Source organism: Bufo gargarizans, chromosome 10, assembly GCF_014858855.1.
Source record: "Bufo gargarizans isolate SCDJY-AF-19 chromosome 10, ASM1485885v1, whole genome shotgun sequence".
Classification (NCBI taxonomy): domain Eukaryota; kingdom Metazoa; phylum Chordata; class Amphibia; order Anura; family Bufonidae; genus Bufo; species Bufo gargarizans.
The window spans coordinates 77,740,329-77,746,328 of NC_058089.1; the positions used below are offsets into that span (position 1 = coordinate 77,740,329).

The 6,000-nt window shown below is 42.6% G+C and overlaps 1 long non-coding RNA gene across 2 annotated transcripts in view; it reads left to right on the forward strand.

The window, feature by feature from the left end:
* The window catches only part of LOC122921000, a 150,924-nt gene extending 148,845 nt beyond the window's left edge, over positions 1 to 2,079 (forward strand). For both annotated transcript variants that reach the window (XR_006386953.1, XR_006386952.1), the window contains exon 4: positions 1,934 to 2,079. This is a non-coding gene — a long non-coding RNA (uncharacterized LOC122921000). The remainder of the gene's footprint in view (positions 1 to 1,933) is intronic.
* Positions 2,080 to 6,000: the final 3,921 nt, after the last annotated feature.

Sequence of the window (6,000 nt, forward strand, 5' to 3'; positions counted from 1 at the left end):
ATCGTCTCCCTGTGGGTATGTCAGGTTGGTTGCGCTCTTGTGTACTGGCTGCAGTGTTGGTGCATACTGGGTGCTAGGGGCAATGTCTTGTATCGCAGCTTGGTATGCTGTGGTTTCTGGTTATCCCTGACCTTATTTGGTGACTCCCTGTTTTGTTCTGATGGGGTTAACCTCCCCTGATCTGTTCCTGGGTGTGTCCTTTCAGTTACGCTCCTGAGTTTGCTATTTCTGCCTTTGAACGTGGAGTGTTGGGGTCAGTCTGTTCTGTCTTGTCTTGTGGGTATTTCACCCTTCTGCACTTTGTAGTCTGTCTGTCTACGTTTGTCTTGCCAGATTTTGCCATTTGCTGCTGACCCAAGGGTCCTACCATCTGAACTTCAGTATGTTCCACCTGGTTCTGTATAATGTCACGTGCCAGGGGTCCAGGCAGACCTCTGGGACGACATGGAAGCAAGGAAAACAGGCCAAGGCCCATGGAACACATAATTTATTACAAAGGAACCAAGACCTCCAATGACCATAACAAAAGACCTCAGTGTACTGAAACTGATCAATGGATGTGTCCCCACTGCCACTGACTAGCAATACTCTAGAGGGGCATAACTAAGCAGCTACCTGGTCTTCAATAGAGCCTTTAGATGGTGAGGATAGGCTTGGGCCCTTAGGGTAGTTACCAGAGCGTAAACCGAGTCAGTGGTAGCAGGATCAGGCGCCAAGGAGATACCAGACAAGTTTCAGACAGTACATTAAGACCACAGACAGGCAGGAAGAACGGAACAGAGGTGGAAGCAGGTACCTGCGCCCCAAGCAATAGTAGCATGGTGGCCCCAGGAAGAGCTGCACAGAGACAGAGAATGGGCATTCTCCCTCCGGGGAACACAGGAACCCTCTTCCGAAGGCAGACATGGACAGACATGAACGAAACACCAGAAGCAGTAAGGACTGCCAGACAGACAATAACAGGTACATAGATCAGACGCAGATAAGCTCTGCTAGGCTATACATGAACGGAACAACAGAAGCAGTAAGGACTGCCAGACAGACAATAACAGGAACATAGATCAGACGCAGATAAGCTCTGCTAGGCTACACATGAACGGAACAACAGAAGTAGTAAGGACTGCCAGACAGACAATAACAAGACATAGATCAAACACAGAAAAGCTCTGGTAGGCTATACAGATACAGGAACAATACAAGGCAAGACGACAACAATACAGAACCAGGCGGAACATACTGAGGTGCAGATGGTAGAACCCCTTGGGTCAGCAGCAAATGACAAAACCTGGCAAGACAAACATAGACAAACAGACTACACAGAGCAGAAGGGTGAAACACCCACAAGGCAAGACAGAACAGACTGACCTCAACACTCCATGCTCAAAGGCAGAAATAGCAGCCTAACCAGTACACCTGAAAGGACACACACAGGGACAGACCAGGAGAGGTTAACCCGATCAGAACCAAACAAGGGGGCACCGTGACACTGTACCACAAATAAAAATCTACAGTTTTCAAACCAGCACCTGGATCTAAATACTTTTCTAAATACTTTTCTAATTTAATTGTATTAAAATATAATACAGCTGCTGAGCTATTCAATAAAATGTAGCTGTATAGCGCAACCTTCAGTTTGTTCTTTTTCTAATGTCCTGTCCACCTCAATTTGGTGGTCGCACATGCTCAATTTAAATTTTCAACTGTCACCAGCCATATCTTCTGTTAGAAACTGACATTTATAGGGCTGGTTGTAGCTTTGCGAGAAATAAATTATCATGTACTATATGATGTCTGATTTTCATTTTTTACATCAATCGTGGCATAACCCCTTTAATTATTTTTGGAATGTATTACATGTGTATTGCACACCACTAAGTAAAGGATCTGATATTATAAAAAATTGCAATAAATTACTATTTGTGTTTCATTGTAGGTTCCAATAGAGGCAGTTGTTGACATCTGAGGATATTTCATGAGGATCAAAATGTTCATCATAATGCCAGATGACCATTCAATCAGTATATTTGTTGACTGTGTAATGTACAAATTTTAAAAATAGATATTAACCCTAGTTATGCTGAATCTTGAATACAATCATCTGGTAATAAATTGTCTTTAGCAGATAAGCATGTATGATTCATGTTAATTAAATTAATGAAATAAATATTCCATAATCATTTGTGCTTCAATGTTATGTTGTATATAATAAAGATGTAAAGTGTATTCCAACTATACAAGCCATCTCTGGTCCTCGTTATATACTGCATGTTCTTTTCTGTGTATATGACCATTTGAGCTGTAGAATTTGCTGTATCCTCATCTAAAGCCCTATAATCAGTGTTTCTGGTGCCAAGCTCTCATGAGCCATGCCTGGACAAATGAAAAATATACATAACCTAGTCCAGTGCATATGCAGATTGACAGGAAACCGGAAGAAGCATAGGATTGCTAGAGAGGCGGGCAGCGGGGTTTTGCTTTGCATAACATGGGCATGAGGGCATAGAAGCAGTGGGGACCAACAGACCATAAGGTAGATCAATTCATCAAGAGACATATTTAAATCAAATCCTTAAGCCACGTGCACTGATCGCATATGGCGGTGTAACGGTCGCGTACACACACAGGGGGGAGGGAAGTAACCACTGCGCTCCACCCTTACCCCTGGCCCTGCCTACTTGCCTCGCGAGTCCTAATGACAGGGGACAACTGGACGGCAATCCCTAGCTTGAACTAAGTGCAGGGATGACAGACAGACAACAGAACGTGAACGGACCGAGTCAATACCAGGAAAGCTACAAAGTACAAATGGAGCAAGCAGAGAATAGTCAGAAGAAGCCGGGTCATAAATACCAGGAGAGTCGTGAAGTACCAAAGGAGTAAGCAGAGGATCGTCAGGAGGAGGCCGGGGTCAGAATACCAGGAGAGCAGCAAAGTACACAAGGAGCAGGCAGAGGATCGTCAGGAAACAGCAGGCGGTAAGTACGCCAGGAAATACAACGTCACAGGTGGAACCTAAATTAACAGGCAACCTGTGGCCAGCAGGCTGCCTGTATTTATAGTGGGGAGTGAGGGTCATGTGACGTGGCCAGCGTCACGTGACCGACAGACCAACCAGTCGAGCACCGAGTGATCAGCTCGGAGCAGGGAACCTCCCAGCTAGCAAAGCCGCCCTGGGAGCGAGGTCAAGCACAGATCCTTGCTCCCGAAGCTAAACAGCAGGTCTGCGGCTAATGGGAGACTGAGTGCACCTTCGGAATCCCGTTACAGGTGGGACATGGAGTCCATACAGGTCTGCTTTATGGACCCATAAGCACTCTATGTGCCTCTGCATACAACCTTTATATTACAAGCCTAATGCATTCTGCATAAATCAATGAAAAAAATAACTTGTATATCCGCATAAAATCAGAGACACATTGAGGTACAATATGGGTACATAGAAGTCTATGGCCGTTGTATTATACTGTAGATCTGTACAACATTGATATATAATATTGCCATGTGCATATACAGCATATGATTGTGAGATTATTTTCATAAACCTCTGCTTAATCATACCGTATCATTTATTGTTTGAGACAAATAATAAAAAGGCAAAACTGTGCAATATTCAATAAAAAACGTACAAAAGAACATCCATCTTCAATGAAGTTTTATAAATCTGAACCCATTATAAAAACAATGCCCCAACAGAAAATGACAATATATTTTGATGAGTATTAAAACTGAATTTTTTACGAAAAGATGAAGTGTAATACAATGACAAAATCACATATGTTGTCGTAAGTGAGGACGGTGAGAATGTGCTCTGCAGCTCCATTCAACACAGTGTTGAATACTTAAAGGGGTTGTCCGGGTTCAGAGCTTAACCCGGACATATCCCCATTTTCACTCCTCCGGCCCCTCTAACATGAGCATTGGAGAATATCATGCTCCAATACTCTCCCTTGCCCCGCGCTGGATCGCGCAGGGCGAGGGCTTGTTTGTTTATATTTTCATATTGTTAGGCGTAGGCTTCCACCTAGCAGTGTTCCCAGTGACGTCACCAGCACTGATGGGCGGATTGTAGCGCTGCTGTAGACATTTTACAGGCTAGGGCAGCACTGAAGCCCGCCCATTAGTGCCGGAGAAATCACCGGGCTCACTACCTCCATCTAGCTTAGCCTATGGATAGCACAATACATCACCGGATTGCCATAAAAAGCTTTTTCCTTGCGCGATTCAACGCAGGGCAAAGGAGAGCATCGGAGCATGAAATGCTCAGATGCTCATATCAGGGGGGCTGACTGGGTGAAAATGGGGATAAGTCCGGGTTCAGCTCTGAATTATTTAAAGGTGACAGCTCAGGTGGGTGGGGTTCTGCTGCAGCTGGTAGTAGTTGAAGAATGGAACTGAGTATGCATGTCAACCTCAGTGGGCTGGATGGAGAATTAAAAAAAGGGCAAACTTTTCTTCATATAACACTGCCGCCTCCGCAGCAGATAGTCCATGTACATAACACGTGTTGAGAAGATATCACAAAATGGCGGTATGATGTAGATGGTGGTTCAACTGTTCAATCTTGTCATTCAATATAAAATGGTGGATATATTTCTCTCTTGAGTAACTGTACTCTTACTTTAAGCTATTTAAGCTCTCTATGATCTCTCTGAGAGGTATATCTGAGGTCTAACTAATCGTTCACTTGCAGTATGCAGTTAGCAGTGACTATTTGCAGATTGGTTGAGTATGATCTGGTATGGCTGTATGCAATTTGGATCGCAATATGGAATCTGAATGCTTGCAATTTGTAGCTTGCAAATTGTATTTGAAATTGTATGGTTGCAATTGAATTTGATTTGATGGAACTGTATGTAAACACACATAACTGGTTCAGTACACAGTTCTAAACACAATACTGACAATAGGAACATTATATAACTGTTTTAAATACCTATTTTGACCTCTTGTCCCCATAAACTCAGCTCTCAGTGAAGTGAATGTCTCTTCATCTCCTGTCTCTGGTGAATAATGATTCTAGCAGTAGGAGCTGGGGGAATTCCCAGACAGGCTGTATGTGAGGCTGGCCGTGATTGGTGAAAACTCTTGCTGTGTGAGAAGCTGGCTGTGATTAGTCTAGACTTCTGCCTAGCAACAACAGATTTGCACTATGCTTTCTGTTGTTTCTGCTGTGTCACTAAGCTTACCTTACACTATAAATTAATCTTAAAGGCATATTATCTTTTTTGCTTCTGTGAACACAAACTATAACAGTTATGTGACATCCAAAACATGATGTCATAGAAAATAACTCTGCTTTTGTCTTTAACACATAAACATAGGAAATGTATTTAGGTTATTGGCAGGTCTGGCTATATACACATATAAGCTATATTAGCAACCTAGGACAGGTCTTAGCTGGCCAGCTACACAATTTTCAAAAAAATGTTTTTTTTTTAAAGCACCAATTCAGTTCTGAAGTGACTTCAAGGGGCTTACACAATAGAAACCACCCATAAATGACCCCATTTTAGAAACTACACCCCCTCAAATTATTCAAAACTGATTTTACAAACTTTGTTCCACAGGAATTAAAGCAAAAAAATTGTGCAGATTTTCCATTTTAATCCATTTTCCCTGTAACACAGCAAGGGTTAACACCAAATCAAAACTCAATAGGTATTTCTCTGATTCTACAGTTTATATAAACACCCCATATGTGGTCATAAATCTCTTCATGGGCACACGGCAGGGCTCAGATGGAGGGCAGACTTGCTGAAATGGTTTTTGGTTGCCATGTCACATTTGAAAAGACCCTGAGATACCCCTAGAAAGAACCCCCCCAAAAGTCACCCCATTTTCAAAACTGAGGGGTGCAGTGAGTGCTTGGACCCAACAAGTGTTTTACAGAATTTAGAAACATGTGGCTGTAAAAATAAAAACATTTTATTTCCAATGTTTCATTTTTACAAGGGGTAACAAGAAAAATAGCACCCCATAATTTGTCATGCTTTTTTTCTG